This window comes from Indicator indicator, chromosome 23 (assembly GCF_027791375.1).
Source record: "Indicator indicator isolate 239-I01 chromosome 23, UM_Iind_1.1, whole genome shotgun sequence".
NCBI lineage: Eukaryota > Metazoa > Chordata > Aves > Piciformes > Indicatoridae > Indicator > Indicator indicator.
The window spans coordinates 15347108-15369933 of record NC_072032.1 but is presented as its reverse complement, the minus strand read 5'-3'; positions in this window follow the sequence as shown (position 1 = coordinate 15369933).

Here is a 22826-nt window from a genome sequence, read left to right as displayed (position 1 = left end):
ACACTGAGTGTTTAATAGCCTATCCTTAGAGACAATGGAAAACTACTGTAATTGAAGAAGGAAGAATATTTGACTCGAGTATGACTTTTTATGAGCACTATATAGTTCATAGTACACTAGGGATCTTTTAAACACAGAACATTGGTGTACAGTAAGTTTACCTCTTTGACAAATGACTGTTTTACCACATACTCAGATTGCTCATCTGCAACAGTAAAAGTTGCCTAAGACAAAAAAGCCACAGGGAATTCTCATTCCTTTTTCACCAGCATTTCCCCCTTTATCAGATCTGTTCTCCATGCTGTCTTTCAGGTCAAAACAAAGAACACAAACCAAAAGCAAAAACATACAAAGGGGAAAAAAATACCCCCAAAAACCCAAACACCACAAAACCACCAAAAAACCCCAAACCAAAGCAAGGCTTCATAACTAGTGAGTCAATTCCCTTTGCTAAGATCAGCACCATTAGATATTCTTTAGTAGAACAAAGTGATAGCTTTGTGGGCATCTGCCTCTCCTCTACTGATCTGCACTCTGAAACTGAAGCATACACTACACAACAGCAATGTGACTAAAGAGTTAACTATAACTGACCTGGGGGAGAGGTTTTTAGTTTATTAAACCCTTTCTGACTCCAAAGGGCTGTGCACAGGTGTACACAGATAGGTAAATGCTTGAAAGACAAAAATCAGAAACCTGTGTAGATCACAGAGGTCCTCCGCAGAAAGCAAACTGTCAGTACTGCTTCTTACAATGCAGCTCCTTTTCAAGCCAAGTGATTCACAAGGCTATACAGTCACAACTAAAAAAAGTTCTCTGAAGATTGTCTCGTATGGAAATCACAGTACACTTCATTAATTACCCTCTCTGAGGAAAAGAAGGGTGAAATTTGTTATAAAGTCAGACCACAAGACAAAGTCCCATACATCCATTATATAATTTACTCCTGACATAGCACATTAAAATGTGGGAAAGGAAGACCATTTTACTGTACAGTCAGCAAAAAGCTGCAGAACTAAAAACCTGCTGCTTGCATACTGCTAACCATAGCTACAGTGAATTGCTACTCTAATGGTCACTCTGGTATTAATGCTCTAAGAATTTTACAGGGGTTCGTGCTTTTGCTTCAGCCTCACACAGGCACTTCTGTTGCTCCAGCAGACCTTTTAGGCTTTGACATTTTGGTGAAATATTAAACACTGTTAATGCCTTTTCAGTCTGCAACCTGGTATGCCAAAGGTACACCTATGGAATGAACATACTACCCCTTCCCAAATCTGTTTGCTGACCAGGGAGACAAAAGCATACTGGGCAGAAGTTTCCAGCAGCTGTCTAGTGGTCAAGCTGTGATTTCAGGCACAGCTGTGAGCTAACAGCACTGCCTGGCCTGGGCTGTCCCACCAGTGGCCTGGGGACCAGTGTGAGTCCTGGCTTTTGGGAGAGAGCAATTCCTGAACCCCAGTGCTGGCCACACTGCTTCAGCCAACAAAGAGAAGGATGAAACAAAACTCTTGTCCTGTCCCCTTTTACAGAGAGGAAAGAAGAGTGAATCTGGCTTGCCCCCAAGCACATGGCAGGGAAATGTCAAATTCCATATCTGTCATTGATTTCAATGAGAAATTAGTCACCATTTTGGTTACAATCCTTGGTGTCAAAGTCCTAATGCTAAAAGATGGAATCACAAGAGGTGAAGACGTGCCCTGTCTTCTTCCATAGTCCAAGCCAAGATGTAGCCCTGTGTCAGAAAAGGGAACACCATTTGGTTCACTCTGCACAATTAATCCATGTCTGCAGTGGTGTCTGGTGAGCAGCAGTGGAATGGATTTAATGATCTTTGTCATTTTTATAAACTGCCCAAGAACGTGCTGGGTGCTTTGGTCACCCCTGAGTTTCTGGACTCAGCCTTTGCTGTCCTAAGGCTGTATTTTTCCCCCCTCAGGAGCAACTCAAGCAGACTTCATTCTGCTGAACATTTAATTAATTTACTTTTTCATACAATGTCTGATTTTAGTAAAATTGTGAATAAATTGGATAAGTACCACAGGACTTGCTCACCAGGACAACACACGCATGTTCTCCTGCTGTTTCGATTCAGCGATCTCTTTCTGTGCTAAGGTTCACACTGAGGCATCAGTATCTGACAACTGCTCAGCTCGAAGGTCAAAGATCAAAATGTGATCATTTTTGGGTCTGTTCTGAGAACAAATCCAGTACAGTAAGGGGGACAGAATATCCTAAGTAAAGGAGAATACTTGTTTTCAGTGTGCTGTTTGCTGAAGGAGTTTTTATCCCCTCCACTAAGGGGCACAGCTAACAATACTGCTGTGGCTATGAACACCTTTATGTGACTGTGCTTCATTACATGCTATCCCTAAGAGGCCTCAGCAGGCTAAACAAGTGCTGCTATGCTGAGGGATGAAAGAATGAAAGAATCAGAGATCAATTGATAGGAAAAACAAACTCTCTGTACCACCTCCTTCTCAGAATCAGGTGATAGGCTGCTGGGTAAGGCACTTGGGGTGGGAAGCCAGCTAACATCACCATGCACACCCCACTCAGTGCATTCCACTGATTGCAACCTCAGGGACCAAAATTCACTATTTCACAGCATCACATAAAGTTTCCTTTGCTTCTGAGTAGCACACCAGTGGTAAAACACACTTCTAATCACAGTGTTATTTGTTGTGTGTCAAGAAAAGGCATGATTGAAATGAGCAAAACACTTCTCAAGCATCTACCCAATAAACTCCCCAAGTCCACACTGGGCTTTATACACCTTTCTGCTGCTTACTTTTAGTAGGAAGGAAAGTCCGTAAGCTCAGAGTAATACAGCAGCTGGATGGCTCAGAGCTGACCTTCTTGTTCCCACACAAAAGAACACACCTTAAACCTTTCTCATGAGTTCAGAGACTTCCCTGCTCTGTAAAGATTTCAGTTTCTCAATGTTTCTCAGCAGACACTGTTTCTTTGGAGGTGTTTTCCTTGTTGTCTACCTTAAAGTTGATCTCTTCTGCTTCTACAAGATATTCCTTGGTTTAGAATTAAAGAGTCTTCCTTGGCAATAAAGAAAAGGCAAGAATCAGAAAAGAGAGAGGTGCCAAATGCTAGTAAGCATCTAACTGTATGCTCTCTGCCAACAATAAAGGTATATTTTACTTAAGAGTTCTAGGAGAAAGTTATTTTTGAAATATCTTTTTACAGCATGGCCTGCAGTGAGAGCCTTCTGAATTTATCACCCCAAATTTTTTTTGCAGAGCTGTTTCTACCTGAAATTCTTAAAAACAGCTGAGTAACAAGGTATCAAGGTTGTTCCTGTTAACAGCATACATAAAAATTCTTCAATGAATACTTGCAAGAGATGTATTCTATTTAGTAGCTTATGTTCAGGGTGAAAAAGGAAAGCTCTGTGCTCTGAGCCAGAGCATTGCTTATGCCTTCTCCCCTCAACTGCTACCTTCAGAAGAATATACCATGAAAGTGTAAAAAAAAAAAATACCTTATGCTCAGAATAAATTTGTTCTCCCAATATGTCCTATTGTCCTTTGATTTCTGGAACTTGCCCAAGAAAATAACCACATAATACTGGCTCCAAATGCATTACACAAGATTCAAGGGAGTCTTATCAAAACCAATTGAAGATGTTCACATGGGGCTTAAAATCTTAGTGCTAGTCCCATTCATTCAAAATCTTATAACAGAGTTGTCATTGCTGTGTACTGGAAATCGAAGTCAGCTTTGGGGCATCTCCCTTACTCAGTGAATGTAGACAGATTCACAATAGCTGAAAAATAAAAATCAGTGGTATTGGTGTATTCCATAAGCATGGCACACAGTGGTGATTGACCTACTTCAGTGCTCCTGTGAATATGAATGAAGCATTCTCAAATCCTTAAAATGCTGCCAAACATACCAGTGACAGGGCACATCCCTTTCATTCTGTGCCAGGAGAGCAACCTTGATCCTCAGGTCTCACATAATAGCCTCCAAGATTTTTCAGATGCAACTTTTCCACGTTCTCATGAGTCAATTTAATTTTGTTTCAACTACCTGGTTTTAGCAATAATTTTTATTTAAAACTACTTAATGTCTGGAAATAACAGGTTTTGAGAGGCTACAAGAAATGGAGGAATATTAGACAGCTTGCAGTGTTTACCTCTGAGTAAATATCCTTTAATAAATGAATGTTAATGCTCTATAACATGGCCATTCTGAAACAATTGCTACGAAAACCTGTTAAAATCAGCAGCTCTCTTACATCTATATCTTGGAGTTGCCCTTTGAAATAATTCCTCATGGGAAGCTATTATACTGCAGAAACCTTCCTGAAAGCTGCTCCCACACGAGAGCAAAGGCTTAAATATGTTGTGTAATACAACAGTGCAATTACAACAGTGAAAAACAGACTCCAGTGCTCTCCTGTGTGTCACAGCCCCAGTGCCCGTTCTGTGTCATGGTCAGTTACTTGTTGCTGGCATTTCTTGACCCCTTTCTGTTTTCAAGAGAAATAAGCTTGCAAAACCAACAACCAACCATATACAGGATAAACCCAGAGCAAGAGTTCACCACAGCTACAGCAACATGGCATTCATATGGACTGGCCAGCACACAACTTAATCCCAGAAGCAAAAGTAGCTTTCAGAAGCCACATCTTTGCCAGATTTGTTGGAAAGCCTCTACACATAGCTTGTGAGACTGCAGGAATGGGGTCTCAATGTGAGAGGACTTTCCCCATCAGAATTTCTGCACTGAAGTACACTCAAAGCTCTTTTTCTAGTCGATGACTTCTACCAAACCTCATTTTGGTTTGTCGTCTGATGAAAATACAAAAAGTAGAAATATATATTTTTAGTCAAAAAAAGAACTAATTGGCTGCTTTAATGCATAATCAAACACCTTTTATAATTGCTTTATGTACACATAAAAGTTCCCTGCTGACTGTGCCAGTGAAGCCTGTGTTTTATCTGCATCATCTGCTTCTTTTGAGATCAGAGGATTTCTGACTCAAACCACATACCCTCTTTCTCAGTATCTCTCTGTATGTATATTACTCTTTCCTCTTTCATATAATCTAACAATCTTCTGAAGATGTTATAATTGTACCTTAAGCATCTACATTATCCGAGCGGAAAAAACCCTGTAAAAAATGGGGGAAGGGTGGAAACTCTCTTATTTCAACACCATGTTTTGCAAAGCTCAGTTAATTTACAGCCCTGTCTCTCCTTCATATATGGTCTATTTATCCCTTCTGAAATAACACAGTGGGTTTCCATTATTGCATCTTGTAAGCACTTAAGACTCCTTGTTTATTCTTGAACACCGTTAGGAGGAAAGAAAATCTTATTATAAACAATGCATTACTATGATTAACATCTGGAAGGTGAATGCTCTATGTTCTGCCAGTCTCATTCTGTATAATCCTAGTTCTAAATGTGCCTAATGCACACCTTTGTATTTCCAGCTTATCCCTCTTACAGCTGAAGAACTAAGCATCCTTTGACCCAAGCATCTGTGAAGAGCTGTTCAGATAAAAGATTCACAACTCAGGTAGAGAAAACAAACCTTCCTTCAGTACAGGTGTCCTAGGAATCAATTATTTTCTAATTAGCTGTGTTCTGTTTAACATAAGGTAAACAACAATTTGGCTCCACCTCCTGGTTTCTAGGCTACCATTAAGAGGTTAAAATTTGACGTTCTGTAGAGGCTGGTCACAAGGTGGCAGTGATCACAAGATGGCAGCAACTGGAATGGTTTTTAGGGTGACCAGAGATGACTGAAGCTGATCCTAGCAAAAAGTATTAGGTGGAAAAGGAGTTTTGCAGTACACAGCATTAGGTGTTATTAGCTATACAAGTCCTAGAATCCCTCTCACATGCAGGTGGGAATGGGCAAATTCAGTGGAGTATCAAGGCATTGCCCAAACCTGGACAGATGCAGCTAGGAAAGGCAAAGCTCATCTGAAGTTGAGAGTAGCAAGTGATATGAAAGACAGGAACAAAAGTCCTCTAGAGCATACCATCAGAAAAAGTAAAGCAGAGGCACATCATGGGGCTGAGACCCCAGTGGCAGCCCGAAGGATGAGCAACTCAGGGCTTTCTCTGCCTCAGCTTTCACAGGTAAGGCCTCTGCATACATTTCTTGGCTTTTTAAGCCTTGTGAGATGCTGCAGGAGTGAGATCTTACATGAAATAGAGAGAGACGTAGTGACCATTTCATTATAGGATGAGCAGCTGTGGGTGCCAATGGTGCTGTGGGAGCTGGCCAACAGTATTGTAAGGTCATGCACCAGCTCTGTGCAGCTCTGGAATTGCTGGGAAGCCTGGCAACACAGGGTTGTTTTCCACTGGTCTTTGGAAACTTTTTCTTTATTTAGTGAATGTGAAGTACTTTGATATTTTCAGAGTTTCCTTCAAGTGGACACCTTGTTTCTCTTCATTTCTTGTCAACAACCATTTTCCAAACCTGTTATGGAAAATTTGTAAACTCTAATCTAAAATGCAGTTAAAGAAAGGTTTGGTTCAGACAGATCTTAAACAATTCCCAACTCATGAAAGGACTTAAATCTATTGCACAGTACCCAATCTAATGCTTTTCTGGCTCTCCAAATGATGGAACCAGGTTGTTATTTTTAGTATTTTCGTGTGTCCGTGCCCAAAATATTCCTGTAGAAATTAGGGAATGATTTGCAATAATATCAATACTGTGAATGCAATAATACATTACAATCTTCCATTTCTAGACCTTCCTCCCTGCCTAGCATCCCACAGCAGATTACAATCGATAGAAAGCTAAAGTTAGCACTGTTATGTCTGCCAAGTGATGGCCAGACACAGGGCAGACCTGTCCAATTTAGGGGCTCTCCCCTCGAGTTGTACAACTCTGTGCCTATTCATCCTTTGCATTACTGCAGGCACAGTTCAAAACAGAGTCATCAGGTGAGTCAGCCCTGCTCTGGCTTGATGGGAAGGAGAGTTTTGACACTGATTTCAGAGGGAGCATGCTTGAAGTTTAACATATGAGGAAAAGTAATAATAAATCAAGGCTGTATTTTTCTGGGAAGCAACAAAGTATGCTCTGCTTTCAACCCAGACCTGTGATCTTGTTATGTATTTGAAGCCCTAATCCACAAAACTGCACACAAACCACTTGTAATCATTAGATGTGTAGCCTCAGTTTCTAAGGAGATGAAAAATAGGTGGGATTTGCCATTCTCCGAAGGAATTCCTGTATTGGGATCCAATATGAATAATTTTGCTAGTGCCAAGATCTCAGAAAGCTATTTTTCAAGTGACTCACAACCCCCCCCCCCCCACCTGTTCATGACTCAAAACCCATGGAAATTTGCTCTTTCTTAATGGTTATGCCCTACAGGTTCTGTCTGTAAAATGAACTAGTGTAAATCAGTATCATTATTTAAACCAATAAGGTCTATAATGATTCATACCAGCTAGGGATTTGGGCTATGATGAGTAGTACCTAAAAGGCATTCATTTTTAAAATGCCAAACAAAGATTTAATATTTTGAGTGACCAAAGTGGCTGCTTTTCCATTCTGGCAGAAGAAATTTTAGAACAGTGAGCCAGCAACTGAAATCTCCATTACCATATCCCTCACATGAGATCACAGCATCATTGTCTATCAGAGGTGTCACTGCTGTTCCACTGAAGCAATTCAGGATCCATTCCCCTTCAAAAGCAGCCCATGCCCAGCAGGATGCTTACATGACACACAATGAGAGTGTGTTTAACTAATCGATTCGTTAGACTCGAGCAACCAATACAATGATTACAAAAGGAGTCTTTGTGTACTGAGCAGAGCTAGTGGAGGTAAGAAACATGACAGCAGCATTCATTAATGTCTCAAGGCACTGAAGAGCTTGATTGGTGAATTCAGATAACAAACAACAGAGTAAATAGTTCCTGAAGATGTAAATTGTGCACCTCTTTCCCAGTCTGGCTTATAGAATTGCTGAGTGTTATTTCTCCACTGGTGTAAGAACAATGGTATGAGACCCTTCAGTCCTCAGAAGCAAACCAAGAATAGATGTGAATTAAAAAAAAAAGCAAAACCTCTCTGTGTAGAGGACCATGCTCCAAGCCTACTGAAACTACTGGAGGACTACCAAGCACCTGAGGTCCTGAAGGAAGGGTAGAGAGGAAGGCTTTATTCTCACTGTTCTCAGTACTAAGATATGAAATTCTGTGGAAATAAAAGGAATTGGAAGTACTGTTTTCTACCCTGACCTTGCAAGTGCATTTATATGCAATGAGGGGGGAAGAATGAGGACAAAATGCCTACATGCTGTTAGTAGTACTTCAGACAAGTTTTTGTTAAGTAGAAGTAGTTTTACAGTAAAGTCCAACGCAATGGCAGCAAACCACTAGAGCAGGACCATGATTTCTTTGTTGGGAAGTGCTGGTTGCCTCCCCATCAACAGATTCAGCACCTTGCAGTGTTCAGGTTCAGTGTTAACATGAATTGTGAATGAAAATATTGACTTAGCTCCAAAAAGTTTCCCATTGCATTGGAGAAGGATGTCTTCTAGCTGCCAGAATAAATCCTGGGAGAGCTAGGAAGCAGTTTTGATAAATTAGCAGAGTCAGTTTTCAGCATTTCTGTTTTAACTTGAAAATGGTTTGCTGCCATAGGCATTTGTACTTTGGCAATGCTTGCTGACAGAACAGAGGCTGTCTTGGCACATCACTTGTAGGAGCAAAATAGATTTGGCTGTCATTTCCATAATAAGCATAATTCATATTGCAGTGTCTAAAAACATATGGGAGAGGAGGATGTCAATATGAGAAGAATATGCCTTAAAAGAGCTTGTAGGAGCCTCCCAATTAGACAGGTACAGGCCAGATGAAGTTATAATACAAACAAGGCCTCCTCCTCCCATTGGAATGGCATTTGGTTTGTATTCAATTAATGAATGAGGTAACTAAGTACACTGCTTGGAACATGCAGAGCCCAATCTATCTGTTCACACAAACCTTGTACCTGTGTAATGCAATTAACCTCAGCAATTCATATCAGGGGGAGATCTCTAGAAGACGAATGGAGGAGGGTTTCTGCAGATAAGGCATGACTTCTATTAACTGCAAGTGTGTGCACCCAGTATTTTGCCTGGAACTGGACCACCTGGTTTCAGATGGTCTGTCCAGTAGCTATCTTTAGGAAATCACCAAGTTCACACAACTGACTACAGATAGGAAGACAAATCTTCACATGGCACAAACCACATTTGAGCTGCTCTCAAGTATTTTAGAGAGAGAACAAGTGATCAAAGTATGAAAGAGTTCTTAGGTGTCTACAAAGGACCACATGGACAAGCTTCTGATAATGCTATATGGTCCTGTTCTATATTTTAGAGGGGATTTACAGATATAAATCTCCTCTATATTTGTGCAAAAAAAAAAAAAAAAAAGTTAATTGTTGCACTGATATAAACAATTGCACTGATAGAAAGAGCCTAAGACCATGATCTCCTCTCACTGGTAGCAGCAGGGAGCCAGGCCCATACAAGTTTAGAGTGAAGCAGAGCTTCTTACTAAACACAGTTGCACCTAGCTGAGAGCCACGCTTTGCTGCCAGTATAAACAGATCAGAGTGTGAATGAGAATCACCCTGCATATAGATACTTAATTTACAGTACCCTCATTGTCTTTTAACTGCTTTGACTCTTTAATGTAACTGGTTTTTGCAATGGCAAGGATTTACAACATAGAAAAATGGGCACAGATGATATTTCATAGCACTGAATCTGGCATACTAAGGTGATGTATTTCAATAAAATGAAATAGCTGCTCTTCAAAAACTACAGGTAGATAAATAAAATGAGATCCCCATATCCCAGCCTCAAAGTGTTAGCAATGTTGCTCAGATTTTACATGCAGTCTAGAAATCAAAAAAGTTGAACTTGGGCTGTAAGTCTGCAATAAATTCTTCCATTTTTAAGTTTAGACATTGGGAATATTTAAGTGTGAGGAACAGGTGGAAGGAAAGAAAAAAATACCATGTTTTAAAAGTGAGTGCATTAGGAAACTTGGGCCTACTTTCAGGAGTGAATTAAGCTCTTGGCCACAGACCTCCTACCTGCTGTGCAAACCAGTTGTATCTTAATCTAGCATGAAGATCCTTAAAGGTGTTTCCATTGCTAAAGATACAGAGGGGTACTTAGAAGTATTTTTAAGATGCCTTTGACATTTTTGACATTTAAATCCCTTTAAAGACCTGACTCATGTTGCCCAAGTGACTGCAGAAGTTATACAAGCTCCCAAATCATGCAGGGCTTTTTCTATAACAAGTGGTGTAACCTCTAGGCTCCCTGTAAAACATTAAGGAATCAATGTTACACTAGGCACCTTGGTGCTGACAAGCTGTCCAAGCCAGTGTTTGTATCAAGGAGAAAGGAAAACTTAAGGTCCAGCTGCAAGAATATTTTAGTGTCTAATTCTGGGATCATGGGAGGTGATGATCCATGGTTTCAACCCCCAGGACCTAGGTCTTCTCTTAGAATTAAGTATCTAACTCCTCCCTGCAAATTTACAGCATCCATTTCAGAACTCCACCAGCTGTGCAAAGAGGCAAACTCAGGATTTCTTCATTTTCTTTCTCTCACTTAATTAGCACATTGCAAGTGAATGACCATGTGATTACAACAGTTGCAAACAGAAACAAAGAATGCCAGGATAATTTAGCCAGGCAGAGATTAACAACATGAAGACAACCTCACATGAGGGGGGAAAATAAATATTAATATCAAACTCAAATTTTCAATCCAAACTGGAACTAAAATACTGCCCAATTCAGTGATGTTTCTCTGCAGTACAAACTGAGTTTTGACCAAGTCTATTAAGACCTTGTTTTTATGGTCTGCCCTCTACAAGGGCAGTCCAAAGCATTGTGTAAAGTTGAATAAATTGATTGATTAAAAAAAAAAAAAGCCACATTCCTCCTGCAACACCATAATAGCATTTGAAGGTTTCCATGCAAACTCTGAAACAGCCTAAGCCTCATTCATACATAAAAACTTCTCAGATATACATTGGTTTATGTCAAGGGGAAAAAAATTAATTCATTAATTCTGTCAAATAAGAAAAATAGGAATAATAATAATAAAGTCATATGGAACTTACCAAAAAAAAAATTCTGTAAATCCCTTAAAAACAGAAGAAGTTAAATAGAGAAATAAAAACAAAGTTTTGAGGATAATACTTTGCAGTGTGCTAGACCAAATTAACTTTCACTTTGCATGAATATATAATGCATTAGTTTTATACTTGATTTTACAACATTCAAAGGGACTGCTTATCATGATCTTGACACAGGTTTTATTATTTTCTTCTTGCTACTGTTATTCTATCTAAAAACTGCTGCAAGTGGATATTTGCTTCATAAATGCCACAGATATGGAAAACAGAAGTGCTTGGAGAACTTCCACACAGCCCTGAATCAAAAGCCACTGGAATGAGAATTGGTGCTGTGTTTACACTTCTGCTTTTGTTTATTTATGTTGTAAAGTGATGTGAACCACAGTCCTTGATGTACATACCCCTCACTGGGTGGAGAGAGTATTAATATGAGCTAATGATAGTACCAGTAGGATGCTGGAAATTCACTGCTATCAAAATTTCAGCTTCACAAAAGACCTAACTCTCATGCCTGGGTGTGAAATGAAAATACATTTCCAGTTGTAGTAATTTGAAAACATTGGTCGTCTTTGATAAATGCAAAATAAATCAGAATGACAGAAAATCAGACCTGACTGAATACCACAGCCAGAGCTGTGAGTAAAAGCACTCTTCATAGTCAATGTGTCTGGTGAATCATGATCTCAGCAACAAGATATTGCTAAGTTCTATCTACTTTAGAGTCCACAACAGCCACTTATCCACAACAACTCATCCAGTTCCTGGTGACCAGCAAGGCTCTAACCCCCAGGTACAAGGTCAGCTCTGCTTCAACTTCAAATCCATACAAGTTTGCAAGCAGATATCCTGTGATATCTTCCAGCACCTGTGCCAAAATACCCTGCCCCCAACACCAGGCCATTCTACTCTTTTCCTCCTCTCTTTTTTTAGTGCAAGGACAGACAAACCCAGGGAAAGATGAGTTTTCTGCAGATTGGTTCTTGTTAGACCTCCACATTGCAAATTAATTGTTTTGGTGCAGCCATACAGTGCAACACAGAAGAGGAGGGCAGCCTGAGGTCAGCCTCCAAATTGAGGCCAATTGGCTTCATGTGGGGGAATATGAGGTCAGTCTCAAAAATTACTTTAAAATATTCCTACTGGCTTACTCTTTGTACAAACAAAATTCTTTGTTGACAGTGCTGGGATCTCTACCTCAGGCTATTTTGTTTATTTTCTGCGGGAAAAAAAAACAAAACACAAAAAACAAACAAACAAAAAAAAAACCACACCAGATCGTTGCTATTTCTTGGAGTATGTAATATTTTTTTCACCATCATGAGCAACACTAATGCTGAGAAAATAAGTTAGATTAGACACAAGTCAATTACGGAAGAGAAAGTTTTAATATTGCCGGTCACAGCAGCCTTCTGGGGGTTTTCTCTAGTAAATTAAAAGTCTTCCCTTTTCATCTAGAACCATCTTATCACTCATTTCACTATCAGAAAAACACTCTGAAGATAATAATGAGAGATTCCTTTAAAGGAAAAATATATCTACTTTAATTTCATCTCAGTTTTAGAAGGAAGAGTTGTTCTATTTCCTTTGTTATTTGGGTTGCTGAGTTTTTGTTGTGTACACTGGTGATAACAGCCAAATTTATAGAAGGTGAGCTGCCAGAGAACTGGGATTTCACTTATTATGCAAAAAATAAAGACTCTCTTCTCCACAACTATGCTTCTTACATGGCCTGTGTTTTATCTGATGCTTGCTTGTAAACTGGCAATCCACTCCTACCCTGCCTGCTTACTTCTTACTCCCAGGCTCTAGGCTTTCTTTAGGATTCAGCAACATTATTCATTTTGATTATGTCACTCATTTGTTCAGCAAGTAATTTATTACCTTCCTTTAAGGACCAGGATACCATTTCAGGTTTAACTTCTAACGTTTAAGGCACTTATAGTGCCAGGTCTAATTTACTTACAGCTACTGATTGATGTCTACTTTCTCTCTTGACTTGAAACTCAGCTCTGAATTACTCCTTGTCTCTTCCCACAACTCCCTGTGTGCAGTGTGGATGCACATTTCTCAAATGCAGTAGTATCCCTAAACACAGCTCCAGCTTATATTGCATTTGTTTCAAACAGAGAAATTGAAAACGTTCCCATCAGCCTCACCATCACTGACTGTGTGGGTTTCATCTCTCAGATTCAGCTCATTTTCAAAATATAACAAGGCATTGATTTTACAACCTGTTTTGTTGCAGTCCCAAGACACTGTAATCAGACATTATTCTATCCTATAATCAGAGGAGAGGATATGACCTAATTCAACTTTGCATTATGCATTATGCCACCTGACTACAAACCTGAGACTCTTGCCTTCTTCACAGCAAATAAGAGTGGTGCAGCTCCTGATCAGGATCCTGGCAGCCTGGTACTCTGATTCCAGGCAAGGGTGCCATGCAGGGTGAGCACAGCCAGTCTCTCCCCCAGCAGTGTCTCAGCTCTGACACTTTTCAGCCAGGAGGAGTTCTGCACCTGCTGTAGTTTCTATCTTTTGTCACCCAGAACACATCTCTTTTCCTAGTGCTTCCCCAATTTCCTCTTGAAGCATCTTAGCTATACATCATTCTTCAATAAGGAGCTTTTCAGATCTATTAGTCATGATAGAGAGCATACCATGAGCCCTGACTCCTGTACTGGAAAATGCAGTGAGCAGTCAACATCCATTTGCACCTTTCCTAGAGTATTCATGACTTCAAAAAACACTCAAGTCCTCTCTTTTCCAGTCAGAAAAAACTTGCTCAGTTTCATCTTTCCTGGTATTGACACTGTCACTTGACTCCAGTTACTTCCAATTTCCTTCTTCAGATCTTCCCCTGTCATATTATAAACTTCAGGACCAAGGAGAGAAGAACAATTCACAGTATTCAGAGTGCAGTTAGACCATAGCTACAGACCTGTAATACTGGTTTCCTGTTTTGCTTTCCTAATTTCTTCCTAAAATCCATTTTTTCCTCATGGTTGCTGAGGACTAAGCTGATGTTTTTGTGGAGCTCACTGTCATAAGAACCAAAGTCTCTCTTTTGAGTCATAATAAGCAGGTCAGAGGAAAGTCAGTGTGCAAATTTAAAATTATTTCCCTTCTACACCAGTTTGTATCAAATTGTACCTGCCTTTTTATTTCCTACTCTGGTAATGCCATTCTGCCTCAGCACAGACAGTTTTGTCACCTTGCTGTTTGCTGCACTTTCCAGGTCGCTTACAGGCGTGTTGTATAGCACAGGTTCTAGAAGAGCCCTGGAGCCCTCCTTTCATTTTGAAAATCAAACATGTAGCCTTACACTTTTGTTTGTATTTCTGTGCCCTTATTTATCCAAGCTAGTGCATTCCCTATTGCACTATGGCAGCTTCATTTCCCTAAAATCCTGTGGTGAGTGACTTTGTCAAAAGTCCTCTGGAACTGCAGGCAGATTATAGAAACAGGGTCATCCTTAAGGATTTATCCTTAAGGACTTGCTCAAGAGACTTCCATTTTGTTTAAAGGCCAGGACTAGCCTTTACAGAATCTGTGCTTTCTTTCCAGTAATTCATATTTATCCAGACTTCCAATGGTTCAATTTTATCATGGCCTCTGTTAATTTATCAAGGGCAGACATCAAGCTCACAGGCTTGGAGATCTTCCCTAGTAACCTCTTTAAAAATTTGCGCCACATTTACCACTTCCCCCTCACCGTGAAGGAGTGAAAACTTAAGAGAAAGGTTACACAGCACCATCAATAATTCAACCATTTCATCCTTTAATTCTCTTAAGACTCTTGGGTGGATATCATACAGTCTCTGTGTTTATTCTATCTCTTTAGTTGATTACTTATTCCACGGTTTCTTCTGCTTCAGACAATCCCCTGCTGAGTCCTCTCAAAGACTTTGGGCTCCCCCCAGTCTTCCTACAGTGAGCATCAGAGCAAAACACTTGTTTAGCATCTCCACCACAGCCTTGCCTTCACTGAGCTCTCCTTAAACAACCCCATCACCAGCTGACCTGCAGGGCTGGCCATGTTTCCTTCTCTGCTGGGTGAAGGATTTAGACCTGCCTTGCTGGACAGTGGAACATGTTGCCTGTAGGACCTATGCTTCTTTGCCATAAGAAGTGGTTGCTTGGGCAAGGATTACAGGAAGACAAAACTGGGCTCAAGTTAAGATGATGGCACAATGGTCTGGCAAACTGGATTTATGTCAGTGCCGTGTGCACTGGGCAAGCGATTCAAGCCTTCTCTTTGCACTGTTTGCTCACTCCTGATTCTCTGAGTTACTCATTTGACACCTTTGGTACACAAGTAGTACAGTTCCATTTTTAATATACAAAGTAGACACCAAGAATTCAGACCTCATCACCTCAAGTCTGACATATTTGAGGGCTGGGAGCTTTTATTTTCAACTCTCTGTCTCAGCTCAGCATCTGCAAACTGGACCACTACTAGTCTTTGCCTCAAAGGAGTTTTGTGCATATAAATTCATTGAAGTTTGTAAAATGTTCAGGTACTATAGCAACAGGCACCGTAGGAAAACCTGGAAGGGACACAGTAATTATCTTTGTAGCAGGGTTTGGATACCGTGCAGTAAATAAGGCATGGGGGACACATTGAGCAATGGGAAGAGAACTAAAATTGAATATTTGCATTTCAGCTAAGCTCCTTCTGTCCTGTGCACAGATTGAAGCACAAGTAGTTTAGAACAAAATTCAAATGTGACCATGTAATTAGACAGTGTCATCATGCTCACACCCACTGGGGCTCATTTAATGTCATACAAGGCAATTCTTAAGGTTTGGCAAAGATACCTGCAATTAAAAATAGGTTTTTACATCCGATAAAAGGTCAGGAAACTGTAATGAAAGGCAGTCCAATTCTCTTCTGCTACACCACTGAACTGCAATTTGAAGGGGTAATAAATATTGCATACAATTTTCAAAAGTACTTTAGAGATTTGAGAGCCTAAACTCTGTGAGTGTCATCACAACCTAAGCTGCTATTACTCCAGCTAGAGGAAACTCTTCTAGTTGCAGAAGTGGAAGCATTAGGATGATATTTCTGCAAGGTAGTCCATGCAGAGAGAAAATACCATGAGAGGAAAACACTAAACTGGCCTCAGTCGATGTATTTGGGCTGGTATCATTGCATACTGTGCCATATGAATGTACACAAGTAAGATATTGAGACAAATCTGATTAATGATTGCTTGACAGAATTTGATGCTTTTCCTAACTTTGCTCAAACTGATTAGCATCCTACTCCAAAAGCTTCCTGCTGAAATCATTGAGGTTGCTAACAGTAAATGCATTCAGTGTAAGGGGATCAGAACCCCCTCCATTATAGAGAGAGGGAGCAAGTCCATGAAAGCATCACATCCTTTAATTGTACTTAATTAAAAGATCCAAATGAATTCTTTTTTCTAAGACTGATTAACTGTGAGAACTTTAATTTCCACTCAGAAAAGTAAAAATTATTTAAAGTATTACATGAAATAATATATTTTGAGGTATGATGCCATGGCTGACAGTAAAGATTCCATCCATTAGTACCAAGCTGTGGCAGTTTAGGCTGGGTGCCCCCTGCCACTGCCGCATGAGATACACCTCTGGTGTCCTGGGTGCCCACCCACAGGGGTGGACACAGGAAACGACGTATTTCTACCCATAAATCCTGCACCCTATAAGGCCATCTGCAAAGTCATTCTCTTCCTCTTTCTTCCCTCTCTGCTCCCACGGGAGATGTCCTCTCTTATCGGGTAATGCCGGGGGAGTATCCTCAAGGCCTCTTAGGCCTGTCTAGGCCTAATGCCAGGAGGAGAATGGAGGGAGGGCAGTCTCAGACCTGGCCAGCCTGAGACTTGCCTAGCAGCGGGAGGGGGAAGAAAGAGCCCTGGGGGTTTGGGTTTACCCTCAGGTGGGAAGAAGGGAAGGATTGGGAAGCTTTTGGGAATTCTGTGAGGGGTTCTGTACGCTTTGGGATGCTCTTTGTCACTATGCTTTGTGGTTTGTAGTTCTCTGTAGCTTCACCAATTGCTTTTCCATTTAAACTTTCCATCACTCTCCAATCCGTTTGTGTGAGTCTCATTCTTTTGTCCCTTTCGGGGCAAGAGACGATCTGTCTGGCCCCAAACCAGCACACAAGCCTAACTTTCACCTATAATAAACAACTTAATCTACCTTGAAATTATGATGGACTCAGCTGATCCTGCCAGGATTTCATTCTGATGTCCAGGGGTGGAAAGCGTTTTAAGACTGTAGCATCCAGCAACTTTTCTGAGCTATCTGAGCCACAGACACCACTTGTATTTAAGAAAACTATCTATAAATAACAGATTTCTCTCTGTCAGAATTACCCCTATGACTTAATTACTTTTGTTACAATGTTGTAAAGTATTTAATGTTTAAGACTTTAAAACTCTACAGCAAATACCAAATAATTGATCATCATAACTGTCATTCCAGTGAGGGAATCCATGCATATAGCTTTTTCTATAGGGCTGCATTTGTTCTACTATTATGCACACATAGTTGTTGGTTTTTTATGGTGGAATCCGATTTGGGCATTCATTATTGACACACACAATCAGATTTTAAGTGCAGTTAAGTACACCATCTGGCTTTTCTTTCCATCTCTGCCTGTGTAGCCATACAGAGTTATCTGCTATTCCAAGAGTGCCTGGCGTCTATTCTAGCTGCACCAGTTGCACTACAATCAGCTGAGTAGGCATTTCCCTTATGAACTCTGATTTTCAGTGTTTAACAACTAATTCAGAATTGCATCCAGCTCCAGCGTGGTGTGCACATTTGCAGACCAGATGTGGGTTTGTTTATCCTTTTATTTCTAAATGCCAAAAGTGGCAGGGCTTCAGGAATCTGTCCAAATAATGTAACATTGAGGATCAGCAAAGCAGATCTACTCTCAGACTGGGGATATGGTCAGAGGATATTTCAGAGTGGGTCTTACTTAGCCTTTTGGTCATCATTTGTATCTTTCTCCCCTTAGCTAATTAGCAGTAGTACACAGTGTGTATTGCAAGCCATATTTAACGGTGGGGCTTAAGCACATCTATGACAAACCACTGGCATTTGGCACATAGGGAAATGGGGATGATTTACCCTACAGCTAGACAGCCTGGATTCTATTAATCCCCATGTAGAAGTAAAAATAGTCTTTATATTTCTCTCTAAATCTGAGGAACCTAAGGAGTGAGAGAGAGGAGCCCTCCAGAGACAAATTCTGAGAAAGAGTTCAAATTCATAAGAGGACATAAAAAGGAAAGAAGAGGAAGAGGGAATGAATTCAAAACATTTTCATTTAAATGCATTTTGTTAATTTTTCTGACCATCTGCACTTTGTGTTAGGAAGATTCAGTAACATCTCCTCTAAGTTAGGGGCTCTAACCCACCAAAGGCCTATTGAAGGACCCAGAATTATCAAGCATAGCCCTAAGTCATCTGCAAGTTCTCCAGGCATTTATTTTCCCAGATATGTTTGCAAGTGCCTGTCCTAGGGCCCTGAATGCTTATCTCCCACCAAACACTGCAGCTCCACTGCAACCCAAAGCCCCAGCTTTGCCCATCTCTCTTGAGAAAGTCCTGTTTGCAAAACACTCTGCTAGTTAGAGCACCGAGTCATGGAGCAACAGCACCCGTAGGGCATGCAGCCCACACCACCTCTGCTAAGTGCTCTGCAGCTCTCTCAGCCAAAGCCTGAAGTTCTCAAAGAGTTTCAAGAGGCTTCTTTGCACATTCCCCACTAATTAGAGAGACCTGTGTTTGAGCCATTTCACTCCGTGGAAGGTATTGAGCCTGGGTGTCTCACTTTCTCAGCAAGTGCTCTGATCTCTACCAGGAATGGAGGAAACCACCTCTCCCTACCTGAATGTTAAAAGAGAGCAGAGAGATGAGATCAGTTCTTTGAAGAAATTGTTACAGAAGGCTACCATCAGGAGAGGACTCCAGGTTTATGATCTCCAGTGGAAGGCAGTACTTGGAGTGAAGCAGTGGGTACCAGAGGAACAAAGACATCACCTCTTACCCACTGCAGCTTGACATGTTTGAGAACAACAAGGAATTTAGATCCTTGTGAGGCAGGCTTAAGATCTGCTCACAAGTCAGGCAGTTAACTATCAGACTGCTAGCATCTGTAGATATTTAAGCAATTGAAAATAAATCAAACATTAGGAGTTCAACCAAGTATTACTTTTTGCAACAAAGGTTCTGTGTCACCACACCGCATGCCAGACGTTCAAGAGTTTAATGAAGGAGAAACACATCAGTTTTGCCTGTTGAAAAGGCCAGTGTTAAATATAACATGTACTTCTGCCTTGCCATATTTTTCCACTCTTTCAAAGCTCCTTGGCCCCCCAGAAGCTCTTCTAAGCAAACTTTCTTTGTTGTTTTGTTTTTTTTTTCCCCCAGTTTCCTGCTATTTCCCACTTTGCTGTTCCCTGGGTCCAGTACATCCTGCTCCACCTGTAGCCATGAGCTGCAGGGACAGAGGCTGACATGGCTCCCACAAAGCAGGTCCAGTGATGGGCAGTTTGTGGGTGACCAGTGTTTACAGAGGCAAGAAATACTACAGGTCCCAATTTTGAGGCAAAACACGAGCATAAAGTGAAAAACGTTCTAGTATACAAGGAATATTGACACCTCCTATCATGAGTTCTGTTCCTTCAGCCCATGTCTGACTTCTGGTTATTGCACAACCAAGCCTTGCATTTTGTCAAGTAGCCAAAGATCCTCCTAATTGTTTCCATTTACACCTGATGACGCCTCCCCAGCAGAGAAGGGGAATCAAGAAAGGGAGAGAAGAGCCATAAGTTGAAATGAAAACAGAATTAATGAAATTACCCAACTGATACCAATATCAACACAGAATATATAAAGTTGCACTCACCCAGCAAAAGTTCAGCAGCTACAATATCCAGGAACGCAGTCCTCAGGAGCAGGAAGAGAAGTAACCCAAACCATAGGCCCTCCTCACCAAACTTCCCTCTTTATAGTGAGTGTGATATTAATGGTATTGCCTACAACTGTAGCCAGCTCGGGTCAGCTGGCCTGGCTGACTCAGAAGTGCTAATGGTCTGCAGCTCATGGCTGGCCTGGATTCTGTCCCAGCAAAAGCAGTACAGTAACACAGAAAAAAAAATAAATAAAATATGTGGTGCAAGCCTCACAAACATTGTAAAATGATTAGCACTGTTAGAAATGGTAGGACATTTCCTGTGAGTCGTTTCTGTCCTTTATGACTGACTTTGCAGAAAGAATTCAACTCTGAGGTGTGTATACAGAAAGATTTTCAGGGGCAAATGAACAAACACCGAAGGTGTGGCACAGTTGTCTTCACAGCAACTTTTACCATTTGTTTTGGACAAGCAGTGTAAAAGCTGAACAACAGTGTGAAATCTATGTCTAAAAAGGCTACTTGTGGGCTCTTGGTCTCAATCTGGTAAGTGAGCCAAAGATACATCCCAATTCCTCCTCCAACTACCAACCTTTCCGTTTTCCAAAGTCTTTGCAATATACAAAGCTCACATAGCAGCTCACATTTTCTGGGCTGCATCAACATCTTCTCCTTGAAAATTGCATTACTTATTCATCTCTACCTTTGTACAATAAATAAGAAAAAGGGTATATGGCCATAACAATATACTTTAGAGAATGGAATTATTTGCTCCTGAGATGGAAACACTGTTTTCTTTTGAATTAGTTTGAGAAAAAAGGCAGCAACAGGACTACTTAGCATAGTAAAAACAAACAAACAAACAAACAAACTGCTACCTGTCTTTATTTTCTATTGAAAACATTTTATTTTTCACTTCTATGAACAGCTTAAAACCCTTGTAGACACATAGGTTAATGCTTTAGCCAAATAAAATATTCCTATGATGTACTCACCTACAAATCTGTCCTTATCAGCTTCTGTGATGCCCACTTTCTGACCATTTCCTTGTAGGATTAGACTGCAAAATGGACACTGTTCAAATATATGAAGAGCCCAAAAGATCCCCAGGAATGCAGTTCTTGCTGTGGCAAAGTCTGCAATGCTTATTGTACTCTCTACATTAATATTAACTGTTTGAGCCCATTCAGTTTTATCACTTTATTTCGTGGAACAACTCAACAGAACTGAGGAGGAATCAAGGTAATGATGGGGGGGGAAGGCAACAAGCTCTTGCAGAGGTAACAAACAGAGGCCAATGAGCTGCTAATGCTCCACACTGTCCCATGTAAAAAGCTTCCTAAAACATTGTTCATTCTGAGGAGTGGTAGCAATTGTTGCAAGTTACTGGAGGTGGAGTCACTGTCTCCAGATTTCAGCACTGCTCCCCTGAAAAGAGTAGTAGATGTCAAAGTCCATAAGTGGACAAAAACCCCCAAACTCCACTGTCTTTTAAAATAATAGGAAAGCTTCCAGTAACTCATGGTTACAAATGTATGTGTAAAATAAACAGGACCAAGATCCAGTTGTCCCAGGTCCTACATCCACATTCAGCCCTAAGCCTCCAAACCTGATTTGCTCCATTTAGGCCCAAGCCTCCAAATCTGATTTACCTGAACTGAATCTCATATCTCATTTCCAAAATAAATAAATAATAGATCTCTTTTAATATCCAGTATTATTTCATTCAGGTGAGAACATGCAGATTTTCTGTGAACACCAGTTTGGATTTCATCCTGCTTGATTTCACACATGCAGGCTGTTCTGCTGAGCTGACATGGACACGGCAGCAGATGAGCTTAGCACCCAGATCAATGACAGAAAATTCATCTTGAGTATCACAGGATAGCCAAAGGAAGCAGCTGTCAGATTTGTTAATGCCACATTTTGTGTCAGAAAGGTGGCTCAAAGGGTGCTATGTGTCCAGACCAACCATTCCAGGAGCAGAACCACACACTCTACCCACTGTGCCCAATTAGTAAAACCTCATTGATCACATGAATTGCTATTCCACACTACACCTGAGGACTGAGGCAGAGGCAGTAAAGTGCTCCCAGAAATGCAGACAACAACTGAAAGTCCATTTTAAATAAAAACCTGCAGTCCTGTTTTGAAGAGGAGCAAGAAATGTAAACGATGCTATTATGTGACTCCTGTGCAAATTAGCTCCATAGGAATCCAAAATAGAACAGATTTATGCTAACAACAGGCTGAGGGAGATTACTTGCAAACAACAAAGGCAGCCTGGCCAGCAGTTTAGACCTTCTCTTGTTAAGAAAATTTTCCCATCTGTAACTAAATCAATTAGTTATAGCAGTGCAAACCCCTGATAGAGACATGCTGCACCAGCATGAATTGGGGCTTAAAGCCATTTAGGTTAATTCAATAAATCCTTGTCAGCATTGCTTTGAAGCAAAGGATACCATACAAGCAAAAGTTTATTTGGGGCAAAGAGACTGACTGACATGTGGGTAGGTATCAAGCTGTCATTCTTCTGGCTACAAGCATGTGCAGCTGAGAGAATATATGTGGCAGGTCTGATTTGGATCTCCTCTCAAGCCCATGTAATGAAGAATGATGCTCTTTCCCTTGCAGCCCTTTCTATTCAGTAACTGATCTTAAACTAATTTTCAGAAGCTTTAATCTTGAGATGTAACAAGACAATTACACATGCTGACCCTTAACACAGCACACCTTCTGCAATAACACCAGACTGGCATCTT